We start from the raw sequence: 12,074 nt of genomic DNA, 5'->3' as shown, positions 1-12,074 counted from the left end.
ACCTGCGACTCCACTATGAACCAGCACTCCATGGCATGTTTATTCAAAAACACTCCCCATTAAATGTGTACATCCTGCCCTGATCTGCCTTTCCAAAATCCATATTTCAAAATGGTGTCGAGAAACGTATAAGCCGTGATTGAATGGTGGAGCAGATCTGATGGACTAAATGGCTTAATTTCTGCGCCTATGTCGTATGGTCTCTTGCTGTCCTGGACACAGTGAGAGAATTGGAAGCAGGAATAGGTCATTTGTCTTTCCAGCTTTCGCCAGTATTGAACAGTTCATAACTGGATATAAATATACCTGCATCTAGATGGATAGGCTAGGACTTTTTTCACTGGAGCATCAGAGGTTGAGAGGTGACCTTAGAGAGGATTATAAAATCATGAGAAGTATAGATGAGGTGAACGGCAGGTATTCTTTCCCTAGTGTGGGTGGTTCAAGATGGGGGAGCAAATTTTGAAGGTGAAGAAAGAAATATTTTAAAAAGACATGAGGGGCACCTTTTTTTTAAGATAAAGAGTAGTTTGTGTGAGGAATCAATGTCCAGAGGAGTTGCTGGATGCAGGTACAGTTACAATGTTTAAAAGACATTTGGATAAGTACATGAATAGGAAAGGTTCGGAGGGATATAGGCCAATCATTGGCAGGTGGGACCAGTTTAGTTTCAGAACACCGCCAGCATGGACTAGTTCAACTGAATGATCTGTTTCTGTGCTGTTCGACTCTGTAACTGTTCTGTACTGGTTTTAAAACCATTTTCTTGCCTTCTCCCATAACTTCTTTGTTCTTCAAAGTCACATGAACTCAGCCTTGAATACATTCAATAACCGACCTAACTGCAGGAAGACATCCCCACTTCTGAACTCAATTCCTCTTGCTGATATACCACTTGCTTTGCTCATTGCTTGCTGCACTTTCTGACAACTGGCAGTGACTGGTGTAGAAAGACACTGAGAGCCCTTTGTCTATCCACACATCACTCCTGATGAAGGGCTCGTGCCCTAAACGTCGACTCTCCTCCTCCTCAGTTGCTGCCTGACCGATTGTGGTTTTCCAGCGCCACAATATTCAACTCTGATCTCCAGCATCTCACTTTCGCCACATCTCAACATATCACCATTTAAAAAATGCACCTCCTTTCTGCTATTTTGTTTACACTGCAAAGGCTAGAACTTCACATTGTGGTACTGCATTTTCCATGTGTTTGCAAGTTGACACACAGACCGGGATCAACCTTTCCAGAGTCTGGCCCCTCCCTCGGTTCACTCTTGAACCCCAGAATGAAAACGTGGTGAGAAAAACACTGTTGTACTCACAAATGTTAGACAGAGGAAGGAAGTTACAGTCTGAGGTGAAGTTTAACCTTATGCAGAGAGAAAAGAACAGCAGCAGCAGCTTCAGAGCTCACTGTCCAACCTCCGCGTTTCCACAATGGCCGGCTCTGATTGGCAGGAGGACCAGACTCCTTCCGGTCCTCCAACGTTCTCCACTGCTCCACTGCTCCATGGAAAGCAGCTCGCGCGCCATTTCTGCGGACACCCAAAAGTATGCGCAGTGCTTTGCTGACACTGGCGGTCATGCGCAGTACTTGCTGACACCGCGGAGCATGCTCAGTGTGCAGGAATTTGTTACAAATTTTAAAGTTAAAAATCACAAAGCACCTGGTGATAGTCCAACAGACTTATTTGGAAGAACTAGCTTTCGGAGCCCTGCTCCTTCATCAGCTGATTGTGGAGTATAACATCGTAAGACACAGAATTTATGATCTTACGATCTTATATTCCACAACCACCTGATGAAGGAGCGGCGCTCCGAAAGCGAGTGCTTCCAAACAAGCCGATTGGACTGTAACCTGGTGTTGTGTGATTTTTAACTTCGTACACCTTAGTCCAACACGGGCACCTCCCGATCATGACAAATATTAAGCGTCCAAATGCGAATACGAGAGATAAATGACGAAGCTATTTTATTTTGCCGATTTTTTTCCCCCTGTGCCTCCACATTTTATTTCTTTTGCATTTTGTCAGGCTGCTCAACGTTTCTGTCTTTTCCCCAGGGTAGAGGTATTCCAAAACTAGATGATAAAGGTTTAGGGTGTGGGGGAAAGATTTTTAAAAATCTAAAAGACTAGGAATAGAACATTCACCGCTTACTGGGCGAAAGTGAGGACTGCAGATGCTGGAGATTAGGGTCGAGAGTGTGGTGCTGGAAAAACACAGCAGGTCAGGGAGCATCCGAGGAGCAAGAGACTCGACGTTTCGGGCAAAACCCTTCGTCAGGAAATAGCCATGGGGAACTGCAGGGCTGTAGCGTAAACGAGTGAGTCTAAGTGGAATGCTGTTGGGGAAGTCGGTATGAATGGCCTGTAGGGATGATATGGTTCCACTGCCTTAGCCACGCGTATTTTGAGAAATGTGGGAGGAGTGGGTTCCAGTTCGTTGGACACTGACACGAGTCCTGGAGAAGGTGGCATTTGTGCTGTCTCTCTCTTCACATTCTGGCCCCCTGTCCATTTTCTCCCCATCCACTGTCCCCTGCCTATTCTCTCTCCTCACACTGCACCCTCTATTCTCTCCCCCAGCCCTCTGAACCCCAGTCTGTTCCCCTGTCCATTTCCCTCCCTTCTCCACCACCACCAGCGACCCCTTCACCCCCTCCATCCCCACAATCGTCCTTTCTCGTGCCTCAGCCCTCTTTGATCGCTGTATGAAGTCTTTCTCAGGGAAGAGAGAGAATGGATGGTGATGACTTTACCTGGGAAACACGGCATGTGAGCAATAGCTGATTTTTAAAATTGAGAATAACTAATACCAAATATTCAGAAACTTCGTTACAGTCGGGAAGAATGTTTTTTTTTCAAAACAAAAGCTGCACAAATCTTTCTGAAACTTGCATTGATGTATGTGCAGTTAGGCCACAACAAAGGACAGGCTGTAAGGAGTGAATGAGTGAATAAAAGACAAGTCCAACCTTGCTCTCGAGGAGAAAGTGAAAAATGCAGATGCTGGAGATCAGAGTCGAGAGTGTGGTGTTGGAAAAGCACAGCAGGTCCGGCAGCATCCAAGGAGCAGGAGAATCGACGTTTCGTGCATCGACACTTGGCACTCTGCCATCGCTCCTTCAATCCCCCTGTGATGGCGCGTGAACTCGCTGGTGCCTCCGCAGGTGGGAGGAGCAGGTGAATCCCTTCCGGCACCTACAGCAGGTGAACGGCCTCTCTCCAGGGTGGAGCCGCTGGTGGGTCAGCAGTGCAGCTGACTGAGTGAACCCCCTCCCGTACATGGGGCACGTGAATGGCTTCTCCCTTGTGGACCCTCTCGTGCGTCTGCAGATGGCTGATCCGACTGAAGCCCTTCCTACACACTGAGCAGGTGAATGGCCTCTCCCGGTGTGAATGCGTCTGTGGGTTTCCAGCAGGGATGGGGAAGGGAATCCATTCCCACAGACCCCACATTTCCAACGTTTCCCCTTTGGAGGGAGCTTTCCTTGTGTTGCTCTGGGATTGAAATTACAAACAGAACGGGTACATAGCCTTTCCCACCTTGAGGGGTGAGACTTTGATTCCTCCAAGCTGAGTAAATGGTTTGAAGCACTTTTCACAGTCAGCGCACTGAATCTCCCTCACTCGGTGTCTCTGTATTCTTCCTGCCACAGGACTGTCCAAAATCTCTCAAACAAACAAAAGCAAACATGCCTTCTTGATTGGAATGGCAGCTGATATTCAAGTCCAAATGAATCAAGTGGCTCTGTCAGAAGTTGATGTATCATTTGCTATAAGATTTCTTTCTGCACGTCTTCCTACAAAGAAAAATCACAAAATAAGTGATCACTGTCAGTACAGTTAATGAACATAACATAGGTGGCAATTCCTGTAGATTGCGAGATGTCTGCTGATCACATATTATCCAGGCCACAGAAACCTGAAAACACTCATGCAGCCAGATAGCCTTAGCTGTGCATGGAGGAAAACTTCATTTCAGTGACAATAACATGGAAAAAACTGCCTACAAAGATGCTGGAAATGGAGCTGAATCAAGGATATGAAAATGAAATGTTAAGGCTGCTTGAAAAAAGAAAGGCAGTAAAATTGCTGAATAACTTCCTGCTGACCTATTAAATAAAAAATTATGACAAAAAAGGACGTAACTCCATTACTACATTAGAAGGTGAATAATAATTACAAAGAAACTTTTACAACAGCCAACAATATCAGATATACACCATATAGAACAAAGAACAAAGAAAGTTTTACAGCCCAGGAACAGGCCCTTCAAGCCTGAGCCGATCCAAATGTACTGTCTGAACCTGTCGGTCAATTCCTAAGCATCTGTATCCCTCTGCTCCCCACCCACTCATGCATTTATCCAGACGTATCTTTCATGAATTGACCGTGCCTGCCTCTACCACCTCTGCTGGCAACGCGTTCCAAACGCCCACCACCCTCTGTGTGAAGTAAAACGCGTTTTCGCTTTGAGTAAGTGCTGCCCCTGCCGAGTTCATTGTAACGGCAGCTCTGCCCCATCCCTGATTCCAGCAGTCGGATCTCGTTTCATGAAGCTGCTTTTTGAGAATATTGACTGGCCGTTTTTGCACAAGGCAGTATAAGAAACAAGGGCTCGTCCGGGATTTGAACCCGGGATCTCTCGCATGCCCACGCACCAGAAGGCCCGAAGTAAGAATCATACCCCTAGACCAACGAGCCACAGGCCCCAGGCGTCTTACATTTTTTGAGCAATGTGCCAATCCCGTAAATGCTGCTCAGTTCCTTGTGAATCTCACCTTTTCGTTGTGAACATGAGGAAAGGAGCAATCCTTTTCTAGGGTGCAAACTGTATACGTGCCAAACTGAGGGAATACACAAGGAAAATAGCTTTAAGAGAGATCGAAAGTATTTGAGCACCTTTGGAGTGTCTGCTCCCTCCCTGGATTCACTCCACTTGCGACAAGTGAACAATGTTTCACTAACCCCTACATCCCCTTTCCCCTGGCTGCTGGAGGATGGTATATGGAAAGGGGGAGACATTGCTTGGCTCCCAGATGTTGCACAGAGGGAAGGAGTTTCACTCTGAAACTGACAGGGCTGCATCCGCATTGTGACGTCAACAATGGAGGGCGGGCCGGACAGCTGTCCTGCAGTTGAGGCACGTGTGGAGGGGAGGACACTTTGCAAATCCAACTCTCCTCCAAGTCCATGCAGATTGAGTTCAAGCAAAGCAAGGGGTTTAAATATATTATAGAAAACCTCCTTTGTGCCGTGGGAAAACTCCGGCCGCGGGAAATGCAGTATTACAGATTCATAGTAACCTTCCTACCCTCCAACCTCCAACCCTGGCAACATCCTTGTAAATATTTTCTGCACCTTTTCTAGTTTCACAACATCTTTCCGATAGGAAGCAGACCAAAATTACATGAAATATTCCAAACGTGGCCTGACCACTGTTCTGTACAGTGGCAACATGAGCTCCCAACATCTATCCTCGATGCTCTGACCAACAAAGGAAAGCACACCAAACGCCTTCTTTCCTATCCAATCTGCCTGCGTCTCTACTTTTAAGGAACTATCAACCTGAACTCCAAGGTCTCTTTGGTCAGCAACACTTCCAAGGAACTTACCATTAAGTGTAAAAGTCCTGCTCTGATTTGTTTTTCCAAAATGCAGCACCTCATATTTATCTACATTAACCTCCAACTGCCATTCCTCAGCCCATTGGCCCATCTGCACAAGGTCCCGTTGTGATCTGAGGTAACCTTCTTTACTGTCCACTTCGCCTCCAATTTTGGTGTCATCTACAAACTTGCTAACTATACCTCCTCCGTTTACATACAAATCATTTATATAAATGACAAAAAGTAGCGGACCCAGCATCAATCCTTGTGACACACCATTGGTCACAGGCCTTCAGTCTGAAAAGCAACCCTCCATCACCACCCTCTGTCTTCTGCCTTCTAGCCAGTTCTCTATCCAAATGGCTAGTTATCCCTGCATGCCATGAGATTAAACCTTGCTCACCAGTCTCCCATGAGGAACCTTGATGAACGCCTTCCTGAAGTCCAGACAGATCAAGTCCATCGCTCTGCCCTCATCAATCCACTTTGTTACTTCTTCAAAAAACCCAATCATGTTCATGAGACATGATTTCCCAAGCAGAAAGCCATGCTTACTATCTCTAATCAATTCTTGCCTTTCCAAATACATGTAAATCCTGTCTCTTAGGATTCTCTCCAAAAACTTGCCCATCACGGATGTCAGGTTCACTGGTCTATAGTTTCCTGGCTTTTCCTTACCACCTTTCTTAAATAGTGGCAACACATTAGCCACCCTCTAGCCTTCCGGCACCTCACCTGTGACTATTAATGATACAAATATCTCAGTAAGAGGCCCAGCAATCACTTCCCAAGTTTCCCATAGAGTTCTAGGGTACTCCTGATCAGGTCCTTGGGATTTATCCACTTTTATGCATATCAAGATATCCAGCAATTTCTCATCTGTAATATGGGCATTTTTTCAACATGTCACCATCTACTTTCTCACATTCTATATATTGCATGCCCTTCTCCACAGTAAACACTGGTGCACAATATCCGTTCAGTATCCCGCAACCCCCGTCCCATCTACTGCAGCTCCACATAAAGGCCGCCTTGCTGATCTTTCCGGGGCCGTATTCTCTCCCTTGTTATCCTTTTGTCCTTAATGTATTTATAAAATCCCTTTGGATTATCCATGACTCTATTTGCCAAAGCTATCTCATGTCCCCTTTTTGCCCTCATGATATCCCTCTTAAGTATGCTCATACTGCCTTTATACTCCAAGGATTCACTCGATCTCTCTGCCAATACCTGATATGTGCATCCTTCTTTAACTTAACCAATATCTCATTTTCTCTAGTCATCCAGCATTCTCCAACCTACCAGCCTTTCCTTTCACCCGAACAGGAATATAGTCTACATCAGGCAATCACCTGATGAAGGAGCATCGCTCCAAAAGCTCGTGTGCTTCCAAGTAAATCTGTTGGACTATAACCTGGTGTTGTGTGATTTTTAACTTTGTACACCCCAGTCCAACACCAGCATCTCCGATTCAGGAATATACTGTGTCTGGACTCTTGTTATCTCATATTTGAAGGCTTCCCATTTTCCAGCAGTCCTTTAACCTGCGAACATCTGCCCCCAATCAGCTTTTGAAAGATCTTGCCTAATACCTGAGTCTTCCTCCAATTTAGAACTTCAACTTTTAGATCTGATATATTATTTTCAATCACTATTCTAATGTTCATAGAATTATAGTTGCTGGCCCTTAGGTTTTGCACCCTCGCCAGTATGTACATCCACATTGTGAATTAGAAAATGTCCTTGGACACACTTAACAAATTCCTATATTTGGCAGACAGGTAAATGGGCAGGAGTTATACCTTGGGTCCACTCTTTCTTCATTCCCATCAACCCTAACCCCATTCCCGCCCCAATAGTCCAACGGCACTTTCCCCTGCAACTACCGAATGTGTGACACCAGCCCATTTACTTGCTCCCTCCTCACTATCCAAGGGCCCAAACTTACCTTCCAGGTGAAGCAGCACTTTACCTGCACTTCCCACAACCCAGTCTACTGCATTTGCTGCTCATAATGTGGTCTCATCTACATTGGGGAAAACGAAGCATAAACTGGGTGACTGCTGCACAGAACATCTACGTTCTGCCTGCAAAAAAGACCCTGAGCTTCCAGTTGCCTACTAATTCCACACCCCACCCTGTTCCCGGGCCAACATCTCTGTCTCAGGTTTGCTGTATTGTTCCAGCGAAGCTCAGCACCAGCAGAACGAAGAGCACCGAATATTACACTTGGGGACCATACATCCATCTGGTCCCAATATCGAATTCAATAATTCTAGGGCCTGAAATCCATAGTATCCTCGTCCCTTCCACACACACTATCTCCTGCATATAAACCAACGTTTTCCCAATCACCATCAGTTCTGTGGAAGGGTCACCGGGAACTCCTGTTCTTTGTTTCTGATACACAGCATCCACAGTTCTTTCTCCTTTTTATTGAGGTAGAGTTGGAAATTGTTTCGAGAGACAGAAGGAGAGGAGGGAGAGACAGAACAGACATGAACTGTTGATCTCCCTTGTTTCTCATAACGTAAAATCATTACAGTGCGATCACTTCCCTTAAGCATGAATAACAGGTGCAGGGTATGTGTGAGCTTGTGGCGCAACGGTAGCGCGTCTGACTCCAGATCAGAAGGTTGCGTGTTCAAATCACGTCAGGCTCACTAACGCCAACTTCTTACATTTCAAATCAATAAAGGAGTACGTTTTCTCCGAATATCTGTTGATCCAAATCTTCTTTGCGGAAACGTTCGATCACTCTCGTCTGACGGCCTCTCTCCACATGAATGGGGAGCCTAAACTTTATAAACGGCGTCAGTAAAATCCAATGGCGGACACTGATTTGGTTCAATCGGTTTTTTTGCCAAGCGTAATTCACCGAGAGGATGCTGCTGTGTGAAACAGCGTGGGGAATTACTGCAGGGCCTCCTGCGCATGGGACACACCGCAACTGATGTGTTATACCTTCACCAGTTTATTCCTATCTCGGAGAAGAGAAGCTTGATGATTCGGATCATAGCAGCCAGACAGAGGACAGGAGAAGAGCACTCAGACCTTCACAAGCTTGTCACCACAGCTGGGTCACTGTGGCCCGTGTATCAGTGTGGGATAGTGAGCTGCATCTACTGACTGGAAGCACAGCAAACTGGAGTGCTGGTGGGACTATCACACAGGAGAAAACGGCTTCGACCTATCAACTGGAGTGGCTCCCAATGCGCAACTCCGCTCACCTCAACTGAATAACTGTAAACAAATTACTCCGTGATTCAAAGGAATACTCGGTTTTGAATCTGCATTGTGTCATGTACCTTCGAGAATGATGTCAAAACACCTTCATTGTTGTGATGGAGTATCCTGTTGAGCAGAATATACCCGTTGTCAAATTTCCCACGTTCTGTTGGTCCAACTCCGATTTCACTCAGAATCGCGAAATGTGGGACAGCGCAGACTGAGGCCATGCAGCCCACCTTAGCTCTGCTGGTTCAACACAATATGTAAATAAGTGTCTCATTCTGTCGCCTTCTCCCTGTAAATCTGCACATTGTTACATTGAACATGCCCACCGAATTCCCTTTTGTGTCCATTGAATCTGCCTCTTTGTCACTGTCAGACAGCGACTTACTGACCCCACTCCCTGTGCGAAAACGGTCTTCCTAATGTCACTTTTACTTATTTTCCTGATGTCAAATCGTTCTCGATCCTTTCAGGCCTGGGAGCATTTTCACTGCATTATTTCCTCTGTCTAAAACCCTCATGACGTGGAAAACTTCAATCAGACAAGCTTTCAGCCCTCTGTTCTCCAAAGAGAGCTGCCCCAAACTTTCCAATCTCCCTTCATTGCTGACATTCCTCAGGACGGCACCATTCACGTTAACCTGTTCAGCGCTGTCTGCAATTACTTCACTTCCCCGCTTCCTGAAGTGTCACCCTCAGAATTGAGCGTAATACAGGTGGAGGATTCATTCAGACTCGGATTGCGCGGGCGAAAAATCTGCAATACTTGTTTTCACTTTGAACAAGTGTTTCCCTTCGCCGTGTTCACTGCAATGGCAGCTCTGCGCCGTCCCTAATTCAGGCAGTCCGATCTTATTTAACAAAGCGGCTTTTTGAGAAAATTCATCAGGTATTTTTGCTCAGGTCAATTTAAGGAATGATGGTTCACCTGGGATTGGAACCCGGGAATTCTCACGCGGCTGCATATGCTCGAAGACCCAAAGCTAGAATCATATCCCAGACTAACGAGCCACCAGCCATGGGTGCAGCCACCTCCGGAAGCAGCTGAGACTTGCTCAGAACGAAATACATTGTGCATTGCTCCCAGAATTGCAAGCAGGGAAGAGTTTCAAGAACATCTGCTTTTCTTTCTGTCTCCTTGCTCCCAGGACGCTGCTGTTTGTCCCGTCCCCAGGGACCGGGCTTTCTCCACTGGTGGATAATTGAACCATTTCGTTTCTACTTGCAAGCTGTGCTGGTGGAAGGCAGAGCCCATTCACTCTTCTGCTCTCTCACACTATTACGTGAGGCAGGAGAAGTCAGTTACAGTCATGCGTAGGAAATGGGCAACTTTGAACGTGTTCCAAAGGACCTGTTAACGGAGAGATAGAAAGATGCTGTGCTGCCGGGACAGAGAGAAATGGACACCGGAGACTCTTCCCTCAGGTAAATTGATATGAGTACATTTTTGTGCAGCCTGCTTGGTGTTCAGAATATGTCTTAACACAACATTCCCGCAGGAAGTCTTTTCTTGCACCGTTGGTTTCTTTACTGTGTAAATTTGACTTGTGTATCGATGTGATATGTTGAGCTCAGATACCCGAAGGCTTGGGAAACAAATGACATGGCAAGGAAAAGAACAGATCGCCGTTATACGGGAAAGCTGCTAAAGACATTAAGTGAATAGGAGAAAATCGTTTCGCTTCTGGGTTATGATCCCAGAATGCACCCGCTGTGCCATTCTCCTGCATTGCACGGTAGCTTTTCCAGAGAAGTATTCAGCTTTTCATCTGGCGTGTGACTTGCCTGTTCGAGAATGATGTCAAAAGATCTTCACTGCTGTAGTGTCATGTGCTGTTGTGCAGACATGTCGCCGATGTGCAAATATAAACTCAGAGAGCAGTGTACACTAGAGACTCTGAGCTAGCTGCTCATAGTGTCGTTTCCCCAACGGAGCATGGAGTATAAACTGGGTGACTGCTTCGCAGAACATCTCGGTTCTGCCCGCAAAAAAAGGCCATGAGCTGCTGCTTTCCTGCCACTTTAACACGCCATCCTGTTCCCTGGCCAACATCTCTGTCTCAGGCTTGCAGCAGTGTTCCAGCAAAGCTCAGCTCCAGATGGAAGAACAACGCCTCATATTCCACTTCAAAACCCTACAGCCCTCCGGTCTTCAAGATCGAGTTGCATGACTTTAGGGCCTGAAATCCCCCATGTCCTTGGCCCCTACCACACACATACGAGCTCTTGTTATCACATAGTCTGCTACTTATTGTTAGCCACGAACGCTCTCCATTAACAGTTATTCACCCTCTCACGCGGATCGTTATTCACTCCTTTGTCCCTCCTATTGTTCTCTCTCTGAGTTGGCGGGAAAGAGAGCAATGTGCACTGGAGACTCTGAGCCAGCTGAAACTTGCTCAGTGTGAAGTACATTCCACTTTGCTCCAAGAATTGCAAGCAGCAAAGAGTTTCCAGAACATCTGCTTGTCATTCTGTCCCCGGGATGCGGTTTCTGACATGCGGATCGTCTTGTCGTCACGTCGGAACCGGCGTGGCGAACTTCTGCAGGGAAGGCACGAAACCACAAGGTGTGCGTTTCAACTTTATCAGCTCATTGGCATCTCAGAGAAGTGGTTTTGCGATTCAGTTCATCGGAAACCGACGAAGAACAGGAGAAGACAACTTAGACCTCCAAAAGCACGTTACTTGAACGGTTTCGCGACAGTATCGGTATGATACGGGGCATTCAGACACTCAGGAAGTCGTTTGAAAGGCAAGATGCTGAACAGAGTACCATTACAAAGGAAAGTCGCACTTTACCTGCACATTTGTCGCAACCTCGTCTACTGCATTCGCTCGTCCTAGTGACTTTAAAGCTCTTCCGAATCACTATAGATCCTTTCAGGCATGGGAGCATTTTCACAGCATTATTTCCTGTTTCTAGGCCCCTACTGACTTGGAAAACTTTGTTTCTCCGAGGAGAGCAGGCCCAATTTTTCAATCTACCTTTATTGCTGACATTCCTCAAACACCGCACCACTCACTTCAACCTGTCTCAACGCGATCTCCAACCATTTCGCTTCCCTGTTTTCTGCCTCATTTGTACTCCAGGCAGCCCAACCTCGTTTTACGAAGGTGCTTTTTGAGAAAAATAATGGGGCATTTTTGCACAAATCAAGTTAAGAGACGCAGCCTCGTCTGTGATTTGAATCTAGGACCGTGCACAAGTCTGCACAGTTAAAGAC

At 46.3% G+C, this 12,074-nt stretch overlaps 1 non-coding gene across 1 annotated transcript; it reads left to right on the top strand.

Moving 5' to 3' along the window:
- Nucleotides 1–8,204: 8,204 nt before the first annotated feature.
- Nucleotides 8,205–8,276, top strand: trnaw-cca (transfer RNA tryptophan (anticodon CCA)). The gene has a single exon. It is a non-coding gene; the product is annotated as a tRNA-Trp (tRNA).
- Nucleotides 8,277–12,074: the final 3,798 nt, after the last annotated feature.

The sequence above is a fragment of the Chiloscyllium plagiosum genome, unplaced genomic scaffold, assembly GCF_037043375.1.
Source record: "Chiloscyllium plagiosum isolate Xiang-an unplaced genomic scaffold, Cpla_swu_hap1 HiC_scaffold_27, whole genome shotgun sequence".
Classification (NCBI taxonomy): domain Eukaryota; kingdom Metazoa; phylum Chordata; class Chondrichthyes; order Orectolobiformes; family Hemiscylliidae; genus Chiloscyllium; species Chiloscyllium plagiosum.
This window is presented reverse-complemented; position numbering and strand designations above follow the sequence as displayed.